Genomic DNA, 12,850 nt, shown 5'->3' with positions numbered 1-12,850 from the left:
ATCTGAGTTCTGGAACAATTCTGGGGGAAAAATGGACTAGTAATGTTTTAACAAGTTCCTGTTCGGTAAGCTCATAGCTAAAGAATCTCTTTTGTACTAAGTAATGTAATAAACTGGGCAAGAACTCTTGGAAACTAAACTGATGTGCTAGCTTACCTGCTCGATGCCACATTTAACACCGTTGAAATGGTTTGTTTTTGTTTTTGTTTTAAAGATTTTATTTATTTATTCATGAGAGACAGAGAGAGAGAGAGAGAGAGAAGCAGAGGGAGAAACAGGCTCCCAAGGAGCAAGGAGCCTGATGCGGGACTCGATCCCAGGATCCTGGGATCATGACCTGAGCCGAAGGCAGACGCTTAACCATCTGAGCCACCCGGGCGCCCAACACCGTTGAAATGTTAAGCATTTTCTTCCTTAGAAACTAACACCTGTTCTCTTCTGGGTTTTATCACTTCTTCAGAGGACCCTGTATTGGGTCTTGGTCCTTCTGAAATTGCAATGGCATCTGCTCTGGTCACGAAAGTGCTAACAATATTCATTCTTATGCGTTCTACTGATACTCATTTTCCATAGTTGGTTCTGGGGTTCTTAAAATGGGGTCCCCAGGCTAGTAGCATCAGCATCCCCCCGGGAGCTTGTTAGAAATGCAGTTTTCCAGACCCTGCCCAGCCCCACTGAATCCGAGACCCTGGGGGTGGGGCCAATTGGCCTGAGTTTTCACACACCCTCCAAGGGGTTCCGATCTCATTCAAGTGTGAGAACCAGGGCCTTAAGGTGTCAACTTCGGCTTTGGGGGTCAGACTAGTCAACAGTAAAGCCCCTGGGCATTGCAGATTCCTGGCCTCCTCTTCTGTAAATCAGGATCCACTATGCACAGGGCAGGGGCCTGGGGATCCACATGGTCCATCAGTGCCCCAGCTTATTGTTTTTCTGTGTTATTTCCTACGCAGGAAAACATAGCACAGAGAAAGCACGGAGGATGATCTCGAGCTGCGGCGCTCCGGCCTGGGTCGGTCCTAAGGTAATTTACAAGGAATTGATTCTTAATTTCTGCAGAAAATGCGGGCACCGGGCAGAGCGTGACCTTGCAGCCCGGTGAAATGAGGAGAGGGCCCTCCAGCCCACGGAGCTGAGCGTGAAGAGCCCTCACGCAATGAAACTTGAATCACTTTAAATCAATTTGCTTCTTATTAAAATGTACTTCAATAAAAAATCATTTCAACTCTTAAGCCACAAAAGGATACCCAATCATTTACAGCTTCCTGAGCGTTTCAGCTGATTAAAAAGGTTTTAGAGAGCATGGTAAATATTTCACTAGCAGAAGTTATCCAATAAGGAGATTATTTATTAAAAAGTAGTAATTTATTGGTCATTTACCTTTATTTTCATGAAAGTACACGCTTTCGGTCTGAACATGGTTTTTTTCTATTCCCGCAACAGGTGAGCCTGTGAGTTGATAATTCTGTCAAACATCAATGTATTGAGATACAGTTTAGCTTGTGAAAGTAACAAGATTTTACTAATAACAAAAAAGAGATTTGTGAAATTACATTTTAAAAGGACTTTTGGAGGTTTTCTTTTTTCTTTTTTTTTTTTTTAAGATTTTATTTATTTATTTGAGACAGAGAGAATGAGAGAGAGAGCACATGAGAGGGGGGAGGGTCAGAGGGAGAAGCAGGCTCCCCGCCGAGCAGGGAGCCCGATGCGGGACTCGATCCAGGGACTCCAGGATCATGACCTGAGCTGAAAGCAGTCGCTTAACCAACTGAGCCACCCAGGCGCCCCATTTTTGGAGGTTTTCAAGGATGGTTTTGGGTCCTTAAAAAGAACCATTTTGCCATTTTGTTTGCCATTTTGTAAAAAGAGTAAGTTTCTCGTTTATCTTTTGAGTTAGCTATCCTAAAGGAAGTAACTAACGCCTGACTTTTTCCTTCTTATTGGTAGAAAGGAAAGCATTTAACACTTAAGCCCAAAATGAAGGCTCCAAGTTCAAGTATTTATGGTCAAGTATTTTATTTCGGTAAGAAAAGGCATTAGAATGGCTTCAGTTGCAGGCAGCGACTAAGATGGCTTAAACAGGAGAGATGTTTAAGGCCCTCATAAGATGCGAAGTCCGGAGGGTGGCAGCCCTGGGGATGCTTTAGCAGTCAGTTTCACTCCGCCCGGCCCGGCCAGCTGCGTGGTGCTCCTTTGGCTCCTCCCTCACCCTGGCCCAGATCCCCAAGCATCACGTCGTCGGGGGCCAGCCCAGCACCGCTCCCAAGCCCTTTCTCTCTGTCCACCTCTGTTATGGGTTGTGTCCCGCCAGAAGGTATGTCCACATTAACCCCTGGTAACTGTGAAAGTGACCTTCTGTGGAAAGTCTCTGCAGATGTCGCCCGGTTAAGGCGAGGCCAGGCTGGATTACGATGGGCTCAAATCCAATGACTGGAGTCCCTTCCAGAAGAGACACCAAGATGGCCACAGAGACGGCAGCGTGTGGCAACCAAGGCTGAGCCTGGAGTGATGGATCTCCGTGGCCAGGAGCGCCAAGCATGGCCAGCCACCACCGGAAGCCGGGAGAAAGGCAGCAGACAGAATCTCCCTCCCAGCCTCGAAAAAGGAACGAGTCCCGCTGACACTTGGCCCAGCGCCCCTGGCCTGCAGAGGGCACATTTCCCCGCTCCCTGGGTGTGGCCATGGCTTCTGTGGGTCTCAGGAACTGTCTCCAGCACCGAGGAGAGCTAAAGCGGCACTCCTGCAGCTTCCCTGGCTGCTGGATGGGGCCAGTTGATGCCGTTCCCCATGAGAAGTCAGAGCAAACCTGCCCAGTGGCTCCGGGGAGGGTTTTGCGTTCCTGGCAAAAGGGACGGATGCGGCCAGCACAGGATCTCCTGCCTTTCCCTGCCCCGAACTCAGGCGGCGCTCAGAGCTCGGAGCCTCTTGTGGCCCTGAGGAGGCCGGCGTGGGCGTGAGACAGAAGCCAGCCATCCTGCGGTCCCTTGGTTTGTGGCTGCTTCGGTCCAGTCTCTGCCCCATCGTCCGTGGCCTCTCCTTCCTGTGTCTCTGCCTCCTTACGTGATACTCTCCCCGTGTGTCTGCGTCCACATTAACAGCCTCTTATGAAGATACCAGTCCTTGGATCAGGGACCACATTGCCGCATTATGATCTCATCTTAACAATTTTATCTGCCAAGACCCTACTTCCCAACAAGGTCACACTCACTGGTCCTGGGGATTCAGACCTCAACATATCTTCAACCTCAGTTCCCCCAAGCCCCCCACTCCCCGGGGCCACCAACCTGGAAGTGTAAAGAGAGAGGCTCTCATTGGCCCAGTGTGGCTGGGGGCCTGCCCCTGGCTCAGTCAGGCTGGCGGGCAGTTCTCAGGGAGGGAGGTGTGATGTTATGGGCTGGGGGCCCCCTGGGGGCACCTCCCTACACGTTATGTTTGTTGGAGTCTTGGAAGCATTTGCGATGCTTCTTCGTATTGCCGACATCCAACACAGGAGTGTGTTTATCCGACTCCTACCTGCTGGTTTGCTTAGCGAGTTGACGTTTTGGAAAGTGACCAGAGCATCAAGTCGCTCGCCTGCATTTCCTTGGCGTTCCACGTCTCCACCCAGCCATCGCCGGGGCCCAGTGGGTCCCTGCTTCCAGAGCAGAGCACAAATGCTCCCTTTAACCAGACACGCTCTCAGGCTCACCTTGATCTCTGCTTGGGATCTGCCATCTGTCTCCAAAGTTCTAACCCCCCCTTCTTCTCCCCGTCCTCAGGAGCATGTCCAAATCATCTCTGGGTGACTGGCTTAGTTTGCCTTTTACAGCGGCTTTCTAAAAGAATCTGTAACTGGAATATCAAGGGTTGATTTGGTTTGGAGAAATTAAGATTTTTTTTATAAGCAAGTAAATTGGGAATTAAATTAGGTCTAAAATTCATTTAAGGCTTCTGACAACTTGTTTGCAGGAAGTAATTGCTGTGGTTCTGGCAAGTTTAATAATCAGAGAGAAGCTTAAGAATAACTGAGCATTGCAAAAGAGGGAAATAATAAATTTGGATTAAGAATTCATCCTCCCCAACACTTTATTATGAAAATCTTCAAACAAACAGCAAAGCTAAAAGAATTTCTCCGGCGAGCCCCTCCTCTGTGCACGGTGTCTTGTTATACATAACAAACTCCTTTCAACCACACCTGAGTTTAGGTTAAGGCGGTGACTTCTAGAAAGCACCTAAGCACGCAAGCTGGTTGCCAGAGGAAACAGCCAAGAGATTGGAGGGCTGCAATTTTCCGTCCCACCCCTAGCCTTCCGGGGAGGGAAGAAGGGCTAGAGGTTAAATCCCTCCCAGGGGCCAAGGATTTAATCAATCATCCCTCACTAATGAAGCCCGGCTGGGGAACGTGCAGAGGTTCTGGAAGAGGCGGGGAGTGGGCTTGGAAGCTCCATGCCCTCTCCCCATACCTCGCTCTGTGCATCTTTTCCACTTGGCTGTTAACAGGTAAGTAAAATGTTTCTCTGAGTTCTGTGAGCTGCTCTAGCAAATTAAGCGAACAATGAGGGGGGCTGGGGAGGCTCTGATCTGTAGCGGGCAGGCCACAAGCACAGCTAACAAGGGACTTGGCAGTTGGCTTGGAGGGCGGACTTGCAGGACTGAGCCCTCACCTGTGAGATCCGATGCCGTCCTATCTCCGGGTAGCTCGGGTCAGAATGGAGTTGAAGTGCGGCACACCCAGCTGATGTCAGAGAATTGCTTGGTGTGGAAAAATCCCCATGTTGGGATTGGAATCGGAACTTGTCCACCTCCCACCAACACATTTCCCTGTTCGTCGCCCCTGGAATGTGTCCTCAACCAGTATCTGCCTGGTAACCTCCTCTTCAACCGTTAAGACCCAAGTCCTCTATCCCTTTAAGACGAAACTACCCTCATTCTCGCCAAGAGAGGGAGCCTCATTCTCTTGTGATCCCCTAGGTATTTCCAACACGGCTTTATTTTAACACCACATTGTCCTCAAGTTCTTTGCCATGTGTCTGTCTCCCCCTGTCTGAGAGATGCTGGGGGCGTCTTGGGACTTTGATTCATCTTCCAGTCCCCTTTGGCTCCTGGCAGAAGTCCTGGTGGGGGCAGGTATGTAGACAGTAGGCAAAGGGCCCACAAGAATACCGGCTGGAACTCTCTAGAACAAACTAAGCAGCTCCACTTCTGAGTAGGCAAACCAGATCACATCGGGATTTCCTCTAAGCTCGAGCTGCCTTGTCGAACTTGTTGGCACCCCGATCACAGAGCAGCCTGAGAGGTCCCACGTATGCGGTAAATGAACACACATACCACCAGCCCTCATTCCTTCTGTGTAAGGGATAACCTGCCACAGTTAGGAACAGGAGACCATGTAATAACGAAGCAGGTGTTTTCTAAAGAGTGGATTAAAAAAAAAAGTGTTCAGTGGCTAAGTAAGGTGGGGAAACATTACCCTGAGCAGTGTGCACAGATTTTTTCCAAACAGGACTTCTCAGAACTTGCAACCTGCTAATATCCAATGTGAATTTCCCCGAAGTGGCTGTATAGACGGTGTCTCCGGAACAGAGCCTTTTGCAGAGCAAAGAAAGGCAAGCACTGCGCACACATGCACGCACACACACACACCCGCTGCTCTCGATTCTCTTCACCTTCCACGATGCTTTGCTCGCTGCCCTCCTGACCACCTTCCTGGCCTGCATTTCAGGCTTCAAGTTGAATTTCTGATACTAAGTATTGCTCTAAACAGGGAGTTGATGGATTTACCCTGGCTTTTGCTCTCTTTCGGTCTGGACAAAGCCCATCCTTTGGCAGAACTCTGAGAATGTGGTGTGGCCCGGATCAGCAAGAGGCTGCAGGAGAGGAAGGTTCTAGGCACCCACTGAGATGTGCCAATATCTTGAAAGGAACCTGTCCTCAAAAGAACCTGTGTTACCACCATCTAGAGCCTTAAAGAGGCTCTAGCATTGTCATCGGAGTCCCCGTGGAATTATCCACCTGTCTCTCCCAATAACGTCAGCTCCCCAAATCAATAAAGAGATTTGCACACGTGTGTTCTTTGCATCAGCTTCACTTCATGACTAGTATAGTAAAATGTGACTGCCTACTACCTGTTTTTTAAAGTGTGCAGTAGGTTTAAATTTTCTTGAGACTATTTAAGTAAAAAATAATAATAAATAAGAATGTTCCCATACTCTGCAGTCTACAGTTCTAAAAATGACTAACTGCATTGGCTTTTCTGGGTTGATCTGGAAACATAATCATCTTTGCAATCTCTGTGCCCCACACAGTGCCTGGCAGAAAGCAGATGCTCAGCAAACATTTGATGCTCAGCTATATGTGAGTTACCGGAAATCTGTGGTCAGAGAACAAATGGACCCCGACTAGTCCATCTCAAAGATCCACAGTTGCTCTAATGGGGGAGGAAGATCCTCAGGATGCTGGCTACCTGAGACTTGGAAACCATATGCTACTTGAGCATATATGTCCCCTCACTCTGGACTGGATGATCAGCTCTGCACGAATCTCTGTAGGGTGAGTTGGGAATTAGGAAGCATGTCCAGGATATTTACATTCCTAGTGTCAGCATGGTTTTAGCTTTAAGTGACCCATAATCTACTTCAACTCACTGGTGCAAGTAAAGGCATTTGTTGAGTCCTGTAAGAAGGAGTTTGGGTGTAGATTCAGGCATGGCTGAATCCAAGTGCTCAAATACACTCATCAGGAGTCCATAGCCAGCAGTCAGTTCTGCTGTCCTCTGTGTTGGCCCTTGCCACCATGGTTAAATGACCATCAGCAGTTGCAGATTGCATTGAACCCCCTCAGGAAAGAGCTTCTCTGGGTCAGGGTTCCCACAAACACCCTGGGGTCATATCTCAGTAGTCTGGCTTGGGGTACATGCCCATCCCTCAGCCACTGACAGTAGCTGAGAAAGGCAGAATGATCCAACTGGCCAAGCCTGGGTCATATGCCTTCTGCTAAGACCAGAGTTGGAATTAATCCGCTCATCAAAATGCTGGAATTATGAATGGGGGAGAGAAGTTGCCAGGACAGAACTGGGTGCTATTTCTATGCAAAGAGTGAACCAAATATTCAATGTGGGAAGATGCACCTCATTTGCAAGTCTTTCCCACTTTCTCCCCCACTGAAGAAGCCCCTCTCCAGCCAACCCCAGGTCGTTGGTAAACTACACCCCCTTTGCCTGATAAACTCTGAGCTCCTCTTCTGACACACCTGAAACCCCAGATGAGTCTGTTCTCGTTCAAGACTCATTTTAGCCTGAGCCCTCTAGTCAACTCATGGCTCTAAAAAGTTAGAGGGCATTTATTAAACACCCACTGAGTGCCAGGAACTATGCCAGGCCTTCCACCAGTGGGGCTCCAGCCTGGCCACTCATTAGAACCACTTGGAAAACTTTTACACACAACAGTACTGGGGCCCCACCCACAGAGATGCTGCCTTTATTGTTCTGGGCTTATTGCCAAAGCCTCAGTGTTCTTCCCCAACCTTCCCTCCTCCAGGAGTTTACCGTCCATCAGTGGATGAATGAATAAAGAAGATAGATAGATAGATGATAGATAGATAGATAGACAGACAGGGGAGCCTGGGTGGCTCAGTTGGTTAAGCTTCTGCCTTTGGCCCAGGTCATGATCCCAGAGTCCCAGGATTGAGCCCCACATCGAACTCCCTGCTCGACGGGGAGTCTGCTTCTCCCTCTGCCCCTCACCCTGCTCTCATGCTCTCTCTTTTTCAAATACATAAAATCTTTAAAAAAAAAAAAAAAGACCACATCTTTGTGTTTGTGTCACACAGACACACACTGGAGTATTAGCCATAAAAAAGAATGGAATCTTGCCATTTGCAGAAACATGGATGGACCTAGAGGCTATAATGCTAAGTGAAGTAAGTCTGACAAGGGAGGCAAATACTGCATGATTTCACTTGTATGTGGAATCTAAAAGAACAGCACAAACAAAACTCATAGATACAGAGAACAATCTGGTGGTTGCCAGAGAGGAGGGGAGCAAAGGGGATCACAAGGTACAAACAGCCAGTTATAAAATAAGTCCTGGGGGTACAATCGCACAGGGAATATAGTGAATATGTAGCTACTTGGTGTGGTTACAGATGCTAGCTAGATTCATCATGGTAATCACTTTGTGATGCATAACTGTTGAGTCACTATGCGTCCGCCTGAAGCTAATATAGAATATTGTACATCAGCTACACTTCAATTTAAACCTAGAATGCCTGCGTTAGCAAATAAGATGCTTCACCCCATAGGTAACGGAGAGCCATGTTGGGGCCAAACTGGGAAATGCCAGATGTGTGTTTTAGAAACAGCCCTGGGGGCGGCGCTAGGGCTCTGGGTTTGGAGTGAGCAGCTCTGATTTGAAGCTCTTATTCTTTTTTTTTTTTTTTTAAGATTTTATTTATTTATTTGAGACAGAGAGAATGAGAGACAGAGAGCATGAGAGGGAGAAGCAGACTCCCCGCCGAGCAGGGAGCCCGATGCGGGACTCGATCCCGGGACTCCAGGATCATGACCCGAGCCGAAGGCAGTCGCTTAACCGACTGAGCCACCCAGGCGCCCGAAGCTCTTATTCTAACAGCCAGGCTGGCCGCATCATTTGCGGGGCCTCTTGCAAAACGAAATGCGAGCTCCTTTGTTCAAAAGCTATTAAGAATTTCAAGATGGTGACAACAAAGTATGAAACCAAAAGGGGGGAGGGTGGTTCTGAGGGCAAACCCTGTGCACAGGTCACACCCCCAGGAGGCTGACCTAGTTTCCCTGCCCAGGAACTTGAGAAAGTCATTCAACTGCCTAAGCTCCTGCCTGGTTTCTGGAAACAGGATAGCAACATCTGCTGGGAGGCGTGGTGCAGACCACAGTAAGATAGAGGATGTGCAGAGCTTGGGGGCGGGGGGGGGGGCAGGGCGCTTAGGTGCCCATTTAGTGGGTGAGGGGAAGGAGAGGGGGGAAGGGAGAGATCCTGACCATCCCATGTGAGTGGAGGCCCCCTCCCCACAACCTGCAAATTGAAACAGAGTTATACTCTGTTGCATAGAATCCTGCCCATGACTCAGAGCCACCCCAGGCCTCGGGGTGTGGCCAGCAGAGGGCAGCTTTATGCAACTAAGGCCCCAGGACAGGGGAAGTCCCCAAACTCAAGGGACCCTGCTTGACAAGAAGGTATGGCAGGGAGCCTGAATAGTTTATTCCCAGTTCTCAAAACTAAAGCAAAGACCCAAGTAGTAATACCAACCATTGCCCTTCAGGGTGAGACTAGAATAATCAACAGATTACAGCAAAAGGCACGTTGATTCACCTGCAACAGAGGTAGCAGAGAGTATTCGCTTTCCTGGGACCTAGAACCCAAATCCCGGAACCTCAGAGTCCTGCTGGCTTTTCCAAAATTGAAAAGAGGAAGTCCTTGATAGGCACTTTTCTGTACAGTATTTCATTTGATATTCACAGTGACCTAGAGAGCTAGGCATTTTGATGGAGTCTTCTGTTTCTAAACAGATGAGTAAATATTACTCCCAGGGCTGTTTCTAGGACAAGCTGGCTCCCTCCACCCAAGGGCCTTTGCATGTGCTGTTTCTTTTGCTGGAAATGCTATTCTTCCCCTCCACTCTGTACTTAGTGGACACCTATGCATACTTACATCTCAGCTCAACATCACATCATCAGGAAGACCTTTTCGAATCTTGTGGACCTTGCCAGTATCCTTGTGTATTGCTTTCCTACCTTTCAGAGCTTCTCTTGTGGTGTAAATGTATATCCAGGTTGTTATCTGATTAATGTCTTTCTCCCTGACTAGTCTGGAAGCACCAAGAGGGCAGGAACCCATCGTGTTGCTCTCCATTGACTCTCCAAAATCCTGGACATGGCCTGGCAACACCCACAAGTATGTATTTATTGAATGAATGAATGAATGAATGAATGAATGAATGAATGAATGAATGAATGAATAAACTTGCCCACCATCACAGAGTTAGAGGTAGAGCTGACATTCAACCGGGATCATCTGACCCTAAGTCAACCCACCTCCCACTTTATCTTATTGCCAAATATGAGCAAATGCTAGTTCCAAATAGGATAAATAAAAACATTTTGTTTCTCAATAAAACTTTCCACTGTGTTCTCATGTCGTGTTTTCCTGAACCCATACAAAAAACATGAGCCTGCCCCTCAGAGACAAACCCCAGTTTCCACTTCTTCTCTGCCTCAAAAAAAAACATTAATAAATAAAAATGTTAGAATAAATAGATGAACCAGACAAAGAAATTGTTGAAAGTCGGGGTGGAGAGAAGAGGTTATAGGCTTCCAGAGTCCCAAAGGCACAAAAGATTCTACGGGTCCTCGGGTCCCCCCATCACCATTCTAAAGGGGATGGAGGCACAGAAAGGGTAAGTGGCCCGCCCCAAAGCACACAGCCAGTTAGTCCAACGTGGCTCTCCTGTTCTCAGATCTTCCCACCTTCTCGTTTCTGCAGCCCGAGGTGGTAACAGAAGCCGCTTTGCTCCCTCCGGAAGCTGCTTGCTTTGTTGACCCTACCCAGCCGTGCCGCCACCTGCCTGCCTGCCCAGGGGAAGGACAACTGAGTGCCTGTTATTGCCTCATCTGGGGGTTCTTCCAGAAGCAAGTGTAAGTCTGTGAGAGGTGCAAGAAACACCGGGGAACTGGAGGGTGGGACCAACAAGGGCAGCTTGTCAAAACAGCTACCACCTGAGCACCTGGGGCCTGGGCACGCCCCAGACTCACCCCCAGGGGCTAAGGGGCTGGGGTATTTATGTAAAGACTGCTGTCAGCCATCGTTTGAAGGCGGAGGGGGTGGGTCCGAGGCAGTTGCTCTGGTGGCAACATGGTTCCAGTGGCACGGAGAAGCTCTCAGGCAGAGAGGTGCCGTCAGATGGCAGGCTGGTGTCTGCCCAGGTGACAAGCTGGGGGATACAGGAAGGCCACTAGAGTGGGTAGAACGGTGTTCCCCAAAACCGTATGTTGAAGTCCTAACCCCCCAGCTCCTGCGAGTGTGGCCTTATTAGGAAATAGTCTGCGGATGTGACCAAGTTAAGGTGAGGTCAGACTGGCTTGGGGGGGCCCTCATCCAATGCCTGGGGTCGTAACGGGAGGGAAACGAACAGACACAGAGCACCCCGGGGACGGCCATGTGACAGTGGAGGCAGAGATCCGAGGGGTTCTGCCACAAGCCTAGGGACGCCAACGATTGCCCGAAGCCACCAGAAGCTGGAAGAAGCAGGGAAGGATTCTCCCTTGGAGGCTCCAGAGGGAGCGTGGGCCTGCCGACGGCCTGATTTCAGACCTCTGCCTACAGAATATGACAGGACATGTGTCTGTTGTAAGGGCCCCAGTTTGTGGCACTTTGCGGCCGCGGTCCCAGCGCTTGAAGGACACACAGTGTGCAGCCACGCAAGTAGCAGTAGAGGAGCTGAGATTTCTATCCAGGTCTGTCTGCCCCTCGGGGCCGTGGGATAAGTTTCTCTCCTCTTCTCCAATCAGCTGTTTCCCCAGCTTCATAGCTCAGGCCACTGCGTGGACCCGGCCACGGTTCCCTGTAACGGGGCAGAGGGTGGACGCATCCAGAACATCTCACGTGGTGACTGTTTTAAGGATCCTACCCCACTGAGGCAGAGACCTAATACTCAGTCCTCGGTTAAGGACCTGGGCCATCCCCCGCCCCCAAGACTGCCCCTCCACAACCAGTGTTACCTCCTGGGGGCATAAGCGTAGGAAAGAGGGTGCTGCGCGCTGGACCACTACGGGGTGGGAAACACACCGGCTCCTGGCCGGTCAGCAGCAACAAGAAGGAAGCGGAGTTTGGCCTTCCATGGAAGGGAGAGCCCACGGCACGGCGTGACTGTTGCCCCTGGACACAGCAGGCCAGCCTGCGTCTTCGGACAAGAGATCCTGGCACAGTGCTCGCTTCGGCAGCACATCCACTAAAAAAAGAGATCCTGGCACATCCTTAGAAACCTCCAACTCTGTGTAATTCCAGAAGCTCAGGGAGGCGACTGGCAGCCTGGGGGAAGGGAAGGAATTCTTCTAACAACCCGGCAGGCCCGAAGCTTCTAGACTGCTTGGACGCTGGATTCTGGAGGAAGGCACACGGGACAGCAAGGAGGCGAAGGCGGGCGGGGATCAGTTTCCCCCCACAGGGAGTCAGGGAGAGAAGGGTGAGGGGCGCATCCATGTCTTTGATTTGCACACGTCTCTATTGTTGGATAATGGGCATGTTCATGTATTACTTCTAGAATCCATTTTTCTTTGTTCTTAATTCCCCAACTTGCACGATGACCCGTATCCCCCCACCTTTCCTGCTGCTTTCCCACGGTAACGGAGGCGCAGTGATCAGCAGGGAGAGGGAAGCTAACAAGGTGTTAGTACCAGGTCCCTGAAAGGACCGAGAAATCCGTATTTTAAAGGCGCCTGCGGTCAGTTCCCCCCGGCTCCGCCGCAGCCTGGCCAAGAGCAGGGCAGCTGCACGCGGGAAGGACAGGCCAAGTTCACGGACACCAGGCACCGCAGTACACCCCGTGGCAGGCGGGTCTTCACTCCCGTGGGGCGTGGTCAGGGTCAGCCCGCCGGTGCGTCCTTCGCGCGCTCTCCGCGTGGCCTGGGCCCTGTGACTTGCTCCGGCCAATGGGAAGGGGGCGAACGTGGTGCGTGGAAAGGCCCGAACGCGCTCTGCTTCTGGGCGGGAGGAACCGGGCTGTGCCGCCTGCGTCCACTCCCCGGAAGGCGTCCGGCATGCGAGCTGAGCTGCTGACCCACGCCCTGGATGCTGCGAGCAGGTGTGTGCAGTGCGGGCAGGTGTGCGCGTGCGGGCAGGTGTGC

At 50.4% G+C, this 12,850-nt stretch overlaps 1 long non-coding RNA gene across 1 annotated transcript; it reads left to right on the top strand.

Annotated features, from left to right (window-relative positions):
• Positions 1-322: 322 nt before the first annotated feature.
• LOC118023520 lies at positions 323-9,850 on the top strand. The gene is made up of 3 exons (XR_004682835.1): positions 323-1,021; positions 6,282-6,525; positions 9,816-9,850. It is a non-coding gene; the product is annotated as an uncharacterized LOC118023520 (long non-coding RNA).
• Positions 9,851-12,850: the final 3,000 nt, after the last annotated feature.

The sequence above is a fragment of the Mirounga leonina genome, unplaced genomic scaffold, assembly GCF_011800145.1.
Source record: "Mirounga leonina isolate KUSES-001 unplaced genomic scaffold, KU_Mleo_1.0 Mir_180, whole genome shotgun sequence".
Classification (NCBI taxonomy): Eukaryota; Metazoa; Chordata; class Mammalia; order Carnivora; family Phocidae; genus Mirounga; species Mirounga leonina.
The sequence above is the reverse complement of the archived record's forward strand: the minus strand, read 5'-3'. Positions and strand labels throughout refer to the sequence as shown.